The following is an 8,755-nucleotide window of genomic DNA, read 5'->3' as shown; positions in this document are numbered from 1 at the left end:
GCCGAATGGTTTACTGGCTTGTCATCTAATCACTCCGCGGTTTTCAGGGGACGCCGACTCACCGCCCCTGATCACCGATGGGATGCTAACCTTCCAATGCGCCTGCCAGTACAATGCGCCTTCACCTTCACAAGGTGATCTCTACTACTGCTCCAAACACGAAGCACAGAAGCCTTCTGTAGATGTCACCGGACCCTCACTTCCAAGGTCAGTTACCCATAAAGGGCTTTGTTTCAGCTGTTGTGAAATCTCTTTTTCGTCAATGGACGCTATAGCTTCGTGGTTGCTTTCAAAACGTAGCTTGTAAACTCTAGCATCAAGGACCGCTGTCCTGCCAGTTTTTCATCTCTCCCAGGAGCAACGCGCCTGTTCAAATGATCAGGATCGTTCTAATGCTGGCTGATGAGCTGATCATCTGAATCCGGTGTGTTGCACCCGTCGGAGCCGGAAAACGGGCAGGAAAGTGGCCCTCAAGCCCCGGAGCTGGACACGCCTACCCTCGCACCCCAATCCTCGTGCTCAACCCCAACACCTGAACCTAACCTCGAACCTCTCATCATTTTTTCATAAGAGGATGCCACAGTTTCTTGTATACTTCCAAACTTATCTTGCAGCAGACATGTGGGACATCAAGCACACTTGCATCATGTTGTCTCTGGTCCATCGGTGAAAGGAGATGTTAATTTTCTCCTCTTCCATCGATAACTGCTCTAAACAAGGCATATACAGACTTGGTTGTTGCGATTGCACGACGCCCCATGTCTTGCGTGCTATATGACTAACTTATATTCACTGTTCTGTAGAGCGCTTTGTTTTAGCTGCAGCTGTTGTGAAAGCTCGACATAAATAACGATGTATCACATCCAGTCCTCACCCTACTCCGAAACCACTAATCCCACTCCAAACACGAACCCCACACCAACTTCGAACACCTTCGACCTGTTGGCCTCTCAGGTTGCAGTGACAAAGTTTGACCAGCAGAGGGCAGCTATCGCTGGTTGCCGTGCAGGGCCAAAGGGGCTCTTGCATTTTACAGTGAAGAACTCTAACTTCGAAGCCTAAATTCGGTAACCCGAACCCCTGACCCTATTCTTAAACCTAACCCCAATCGCCAGACCCCCCAACACTCGTACACCACCTTCAACATTGACGTGAGTGGAAGATAGAGAATTGTATGATTTTTTCTTCCAAGTTTTCCTTGAACAGGGTTTCACCATAAAGAACAAATTCTCAGCAGCACAAGGTATGTTGATGTTCACTCGATTCGAGTTCCTTTGCAGAAAACAAACAAGATTTTTTTTGCGCCAGGTCCAAAGAGGACACGATAGCTGATCTCTGGAGGAGCATTTGGGAGCAGAAGGTGTCGACTGTTGTCGTGCTGGCGCACCTGAAGGAGAGGAAGGAAGTGAGTGGTTGTCATGCAGCAAAACGGGTGGAAAAACGGCGGCATAAAAGGGGCTTCTGACCCCCCCCCCCCCCCCCATCCTCCCAAAAATTTCATTCGGGTCGCACCCTCATTTTCTTCAGTTAATCTAAAATTCCTTGCCATTGCAAGTGGCAAGAGAAAAATGGAGGAATAGTCAAAAGCGATGGTGGAGAATTAACATTCCAAGGGCTCTGAAGTTGCCATTTGTCACAAAATGAAAGATGTCCATTGCCATGTAGGGCGTGTGACCAGTACTGGCCGCATCAGGGCAGCTGGACCTACGGGAACATGCGCGTGGCAGTGGAGGACTCCGCCGTGCTGGTGGATTATGCGATGCGTAAGTTAAAGTTCTACATCCAACACATACGGTGGCAGAAGCATGGAATGGCTCGTTCTGGGCAACGATTTCCACTCTAACACTTTGTTACGTTCATCTCGTAGCAATCCAGCGATGCCGTGTGTGGCCACGCAGCTCCATTTCACCAGCTGGCCCGACTTCGGCGTGCCCTTCTCTCCCATCGGCATGCTCAAGTTCCAAGAAAGTCAAAGGCGCTCAATCCGCCGTTGCGACCATCGTGGTCCACTGCAGGTACACTACAGGCATCGCGCTTCAAAATATTTCTCTGGCTAATGTTAAGAATGTAGCTGATGTAACTACATGAAGTCTGTACAACCCAATAAATTAAGTTACATTCATAACGGACACCAATAAACCAAAGTTGACGAGCCTGATGTTTACGCCTGCCCCAGCGCTGGCGTTTGTCAGATGGGCAGCTTCATCGTGATTGATGGTATGATGGACAAGATGCACGCCGGACAGAAAGCGGACAGGTTTGGCTTCCTTTGGAAATCTGAGAGCAGCGTCCGCAGCTCTTCCAGACGGACGTGAGTCGGGGAACTTCCCCAAAACCTCGTTTTGTACATACGGTGTGGTAAATTCACACAAACGGTCCTGGCTCCTTTCCGTCTTGCAGATGCAGTATTTGTTCATCTACCAGGCGCCAAAATGCGTAACTCTCACCGCCTAACTGTATTTGTGATTTGATGTGAACTGTTCTGTAATCCCGAATGCATCATCGCCTAACCCTAACACCTGCCTATCCTCTTGAACAAAATCCCTCAAACCCTTACTCTGAAGGCCTAACCTTTAATGTCTGTACAGCTAATCACCCAACCCAAGAGGCCTATCTGCTTTACCCTAATTTCTAACCCCAATCTCAAACCTCGAGCGCTAACCCTGAACATTGTGCCCTCAACCATAAACCCCTAACACTGTCAACCCTATCTTTTAACCCCCAATCCTAACCCTAACCACTTTAACCATATTCCAAGTGCTAACTCTAAACCTCAACCTGAATCCTAATTTCCCTTACACCCTCAAACCCAGGGGTGTCCAAACGCGGTCCTCAAGGGCCGCTGTCCTGCCTGTTTTCCAGCTCCCCCAGGAGCAACACGCCTGATTCAAATAATCAGGATCGTTGTAATGCTGCTTCAGAGATGCCTGATGAGCTGATCATCTGGATCAGGTGTGTTGCAGCCGGGAGAGATGCAAAACAGACAGGACAGCAGCCCTTAGGGACAGAGTTTGGACACCCCTGGGTTTCAGGGTAAAGGGAAATTAGGATGAAGGTTAAAGTTTAGAGTGAGCATTTGGGATATGGTTAAAGTGGTAAGGGGTAGGATTAGGGGGTAAAAGATAGAGGGTTGAAAGTGTTACGGGTTGAGGTGAAGGCATGATGTTAAGGGTTAACACTTGAGGTTTGAGATGGGGGTTAGGAATTTGGGTGAGGCAGAAAGGCATCTTTGGTTAGATGTATAGGCATCAGGGATTAGGCATTCAGAGGAAGGGTTTGAGGGATTTTGTTCAAGAGGATAGTCAGGTGTTAGGGTTACGAGATGACGCATTTGGACTGTTTGGGTTTGGTGTTTCGACGCTTCTAGAAGGATACGGGTTTTGGGTTTAGTGTTTAAAGTTGGGCTATGGTTTAGGTTAGAGGAAGGGTGAGAGGGTTCGAGGTCATTCTGAAATGTGATCAGTTGGTCACTGCAACCCTAAAGAATACACGTTTGGGGTGTTATAGGTTGGAGTTGGGGGGGGGGGGGTTAGGGTAAAGAGTAGGATTGAGGTGTTGACCCTAAATAACAGTAAGCCCAAAACCTGCTTAAGCCAACTTGTAACTCTGACTTTCTAACACTTAACCCTCTCATCCAAAAACCCCATCTCTAATCCCCTCACCCAATTCCAAACCCAGGCGCTTGTTCTTCGCACCTGTCATGAGCTTTTTCACAGGCCTGGTCTAGTTAGTGGAGATGACAGCGCTGTTGGACGGTCTGCGCTGGTGCGGCTGGATGGCTTGTGGAGCCGAGGAAGAGGAGAGAGGAACGCAAGTGCTGACTGTCGATAAAACGAATTTAAGGTACAGAAGTGAACAATCTTTTTTTTTTTTTTTTTTTTTCGTCAATGGACACTACGTCTTGTTTACGTTCAAACTTGGCTTGTTGCAGACGTGTGCACATATTGAGCATAACTTCTCTGATCACTGAAATGACACGCTTCGCTCCTTTTTCATCCAGAACTGCTTCAAACGTGTATGCGGGAAAAGTGGCTCAGATTGCATCACTGTCCGTGTTTTATGTGATGCGTGCTGCATTTGGAAGTATGGTGCATTTCTGCTGTTTATGAGGTTATGACGAATGTGCACTGTTCCAATAAAATAAATCTTCAACTCGGAATGCTAACCCTAACACCTGACTATCCTCTTGAACAAAATCCCTCGAACCCTTACTCTGAAGGCCTAACCCTTAATGGCTATACAGCTAATCACCGAACCCAAGATGCCTATCTGCCTCACCCTAATTTCTAACCCCAATCTCAAACCTTGAGCGCTAACCCTGAACATCGTACCCTCACCTCAACCATAAACCCCTAACATTGTCAACCCTCTAACTTTTAACTCCTAATCCTACCCCTAACCACTTTAACCATATTCCAAGTGCTAACTCTAAACCTCAACCTTAATCCTAATTTCCCTTAAACCCACAAACCCAGGGGTGTCCAAACTCGGGCCGCTGTCCTGCCTGTTTTCCAGCTCCCCCAGGGAGCAACACGCCTGATTCAAATAATCAGGATCGTTGTAATGCTGCTTCAGAGATGCCTGATGAGCTGATCATCTGAATCAGGTGTGTTGCAGCCGGGAGAGATGCAAAACAGACAGGACAGCGGCCCTTAGGGACAGTTTGGACACCCCTGGGTTTCAGGGTAAAGGGGAAATTAGGATGAAGGTTGAAGTTTAGAGTGAGCATTTGGGATGTGGTTAAGTGGTAGGGGGTAAAGTTGGAGGGTTGACAGTTAGGGGTTTATGGTTGAGGTGAGGGCACGATGTTCAGGGTTAACCCTCGAGGTTTGAGTTTAGGGTTAGAAATTGGAGTAAGGCAGATAGAAATTTTGGGTTCGGTGGTTAGATGTATAGGCATTAAGGGTTAGGTGTTCAGAGTAAGGGTTCGAGGGATTTTGTTCAAGAGGATAGTCAGGTGTTAAGGTTATGCGATGACGCATTCAGGCGGTTCGGCATACAGGCGATTTGGGTTTGGTGTGTCGACGCTTTTAGAAGGATACGGGGGTTCGGTTTAAGTGTTTAAAGTTGGGCTATGGTTTAGGTTGGAGGAAGGGTGAGAGGGTTCGAGGTCACTCTGACATGTGATCAGTTAGTCACTGCAACCCTAAAGAATACACGTTTGGGGGGGATTAGGGTAAAGTGTGGTATTGAGGTGTTAACACTAACCCTAAATCCATAACGGTAAACCGTACGCTGACTTTCTCACACCTCACCCTATCCCCAACTACCTAACGCTTAACCCTCTCATCCAAAAACCCCATCTCTAATCCCCACACCCAATTCCAAGCCCAGGCGCTTGTTCTTTGCACCTGTCGTGAGCTTTTTCACAGGCCTGGTCTAGTTAGTGGAGATGACAGCGCTGTTGGACGGTCTGCGCTGGTGCGGATGGATGGCTTGCGGAGCCGAGGATGAGGAGAGAGGAACGCAAGTGCTGACTGTCGATGAAACTAATTTAAGGTACAGAAGTGAACCAATCTTTTTTAATTTTTCTTTTTTTTTTCTCGTCAATGGACACTACGTCTTGTTTACTTTCAAACTTGGCTTGTTGCAGACGTGTGCACATATTGAGCATAACTTCTCTGATCACTGAAATGACGCGATTCTCTCCTCTTTCATCCAGAACTGCTTCAAACGTGTATGCGGGAAAAGTGGCTCAGATTGCATCACTGTCCGTGTTTTATGTGATGCGTGCTGCAGCTGAAAACCAGCATTTGGACGTATGGTGCATTTCTGCTGTTTATTGTGTTGATGAATGTGCACTGTTCCAATAAAATGAATCTTCAACCCCTAAACTCCCCCTAATGCTCCCCATGACCTGACATATCGTGAACCTTAACCCAATTCATCTGTAAGCCTCTAAATCCTCAACCGCAACCCCTAAATCCTAAAATTAAACTTAAACCCTAACCCTCATCCACACTGCAGGCATGTCCAGCCCTCGGCCTGGAGGGCCACTGTCCTGCCCGTTTTCCGCCTCTCCCGGCTGCAACGCACTTGATTCAGATGATCGGCTCATCAGCCATCTCTGAAGCAGCATTAGAACGATCCTGATTATTTGAATCGGGTGTGTTGCTCCTGGCAAAGTTGGCAAACGGTCAGGACAAGTGTCCCTTGATGACTGAGTTTGGACACCCCTGCCTTTCACACTAAACCTTAACCCTAACCCTTTACCCTCACTCCTAACCTAAACCAAAACCCTCGAGTCCCCTCCCCCGAACCTTAACCTCTATAATCCTTAACCCAATGTTAAATCTTAACCCCTAATGCTCTCCTTGACCTGACATATCGTGAACCTTAACCCAATTCATCTGTAAGACTCTAAATCCTCAACCGCAACCCCTAAATCCTAAAATTAAACCCTCATCCACACTGCAGGCATGTCCAGCCCTCGGCCAGGAGGGCCACTGTCCTACCCGTTTTCCACCTCTCCCGGCTGCAACGCACTTGATTCAGATGATCAGCTCATCAGCCATCTCTGAAGCAGCATTAGAACGATCCTGATTATTTGAATCGGGTGTGTTGCTCCTGGCAAAGTTGGAAAATGGTCAGGACAAGTGTCCCTTGAGGACTGAGTTTGGACACCCTGTCCTTATACTCAAACCACCCCCTATCCTACACCTCTTAACCTATAAACGCGAACCCGCTATTCCTAACACCTGAACTTGACTAACGCTAACCCTAAACCTTGGTCCATAAAATGCTCGCTCCTAATGCTAACCCGATGTGCCACTGCAAGCCCCAGCCCTCATCCCTACCTCAGGCATGTCCAGCTGGCCGGAGTGCCACAGTCCTGCCTGTTTTTCACCTCTCCCGGCTGCAACGCACCTGATTCAGATGATCAGCTCATCAGCCAGCTCTGATTCATTAGAATGATCCTGGTTATTTGAATAAGGGGCGTTGCTCCCGGCAGAGCTGGAGAACAGGCTGGACAGTGGCCCTTGAGGACCAAGTTTGGACACCACTGCCCTATCATGAAATCTTCTAAATCTAAACCCATAATCCTGAATGCTAACTCAAGATGCCTCACCTACTCTTAGCCCCTCCAACATCTAATCCTAACTCTAGCCCTATACCTTGCCTGAACCCTGCTCCACACCAAACTGCCTAAACGCCTAACCTAAAATGCCCAATTCTAACCTTAAATGTCTAAAAGCAAAACATCCTTGCCTTAACTTCTACCGTAACCCACAACCATGATGCTGACCTCACCCCTCACCCAAACACCCGTTTTCCTAACCCTACCCCTTGAAACCACCCCTGTAATTGTCTAACCCTTAGCCAGCTTCAACTGCGGCCCCTAAATCCTAAAACTAAACCAGCTCTGAAGCGGCATTAAAATGATCCTGATTATTTGAATTGGGTGTGCTGCCCCTGGGAGAACTGGAAAACGGGCAGGACCGCGGCTCTTCATTAGTTTGGACACCCCTGCCCTACCCTAAACTCCTAACATCCTAATCTCTAGAATCCTAAAACCAATTTTAAGATCCAATTCCTTATCTCCAGTTAATTAAGTGATGCTAACGCAAATTCCTTATGGCGAAACAAGCGGGCAGTGAATGCGATATGATTAACCCAAACCAAAATAAATATGAACAATGATCCTTTTAGGTTGGAATGGCTGTCGGCATATGCAATTTGGTTTTCATATTTCATTGGGACAGTGCACATACATCGACAAATGTAATTGAGGAATAAACGGTGAAACTGGGTGAGATCTTTACTCTTTTGAGTGAACCCGGTCTGCAAAACCTGTAAACAAAATTTTCCAATGTATAATATGGACTAGTGGAAGCTGTACTACCCCAAGCGACAGATTCAGCCGAAGTATTTGAATGCTGTTGGAATTATACGAAGACTCGAGTGTACAACCATTGGAGAAGTGAGGACGACAGATGTGGAAAAAGAAGGTAAAATTGTAGTTTAATTTGTGCTTATTTTAGTCACATTCATGATGATTTATTTATGGACAATCATTAAATTCTATGATGACTAGGTAATTTATTAGTAGAAATGCTAATAAAAGATTATCACAAGATTCAGTACCCATTGTGGAAAATGTGAATGTGTTTATGTAAACAAAATGTTACGCCTGAACGGTGTCTCATTTCTTCCAGATCAAGACCCTCATCCAGGCCAAAACTCGACCTAACTGAATAAAGCCAAAGATGTCTCTCACAAACAATCCATACGAGTTTTGTCTGTTTTCACTTCTAAGTGAGCCAAATTAGTTACATTGATGGAAATTGCTTTTGTAAGTTGATCTTCTTAAGCCATGACCACCTGTTGCTCACAGTGGTCATCGGTGTGCTCGAGGTCTGTTTACCCAGACATGTGAAAAATTAGAAGGAACATTGCACCCAACCCAAGGTGCACATTGGCCTAACCGTAGCCCCTCTAACCTCTAATTCTAACCCCACACCTTACACAAACCCCTAACAACTCCCCACTGTTGAATTCTTGACCTAATCGCTGACCCCTAACACTTACCCCCACCCTTGAACCCAAAAAGCCAAACTGATGAAACTCCTAATCCTAGCCTAACCCTCACCACTTAAAATCTTAATCGTCTAACCACCTAATCCTAACCCCCAAATGCTAAACCCGACCCATAAAGATGACCCTCTCACACCCAATTCGAGACTACTTAACACCTCATATTCTACCCTGCTCCTAACATGAATCCTTATCCAAACCTGACCTCTATCCATAACAC

General features: G+C 46.7%; 2 long non-coding RNA genes across 5 annotated transcripts; both read left to right on the top strand.

Annotated features, from left to right (window-relative positions):
* Positions 1–53: 53 nt before the first annotated feature.
* On the top strand, positions 54–2,535 carry LOC147187252 (uncharacterized). Of its 2 annotated transcripts, XR_015097683.1 has the most exons (6): positions 54–1,243; positions 1,309–1,405; positions 1,666–1,763; positions 1,868–2,015; positions 2,177–2,311; positions 2,401–2,535. It is a non-coding gene; the product is annotated as an uncharacterized LOC147187252 (long non-coding RNA). The 2 variants fall into 2 exon arrangements; XR_015097682.1 differs by having other exon boundaries at positions 54–1,405.
* A 1,011-nt stretch (positions 2,536–3,546) lies between these two features.
* Positions 3,547–8,224, top strand: LOC147187251 (uncharacterized). Of its 3 annotated transcripts, XR_015097724.1 has the most exons (5): positions 3,547–3,843; positions 5,373–5,499; positions 5,663–5,759; positions 7,829–7,949; positions 8,157–8,224. It is a non-coding gene; the product is annotated as an uncharacterized LOC147187251 (long non-coding RNA). The 3 variants fall into 3 exon arrangements; XR_015097723.1 differs by lacking the exon at positions 3,547–3,843 and having other exon boundaries at positions 4,930–5,499; XR_015097722.1 differs by lacking the exons at positions 3,547–3,843; positions 5,373–5,499; positions 5,663–5,759 and having other exon boundaries at positions 6,225–7,949.
* The last annotated feature ends 531 nt before the right edge of the window (positions 8,225–8,755 follow it).

The sequence above is a fragment of the Hippocampus guttulatus genome, chromosome 20 (genome assembly GCF_054856545.1).
Source record: "Hippocampus guttulatus isolate MCC_2025c chromosome 20, RoL_Hgut_1.0, whole genome shotgun sequence".
NCBI classification, from domain to species: Eukaryota; Metazoa; Chordata; class Actinopteri; order Syngnathiformes; family Syngnathidae; genus Hippocampus; species Hippocampus guttulatus.
The sequence above is the reverse complement of the archived record's forward strand: the minus strand, read 5'-3'. Positions and strand labels throughout refer to the sequence as shown.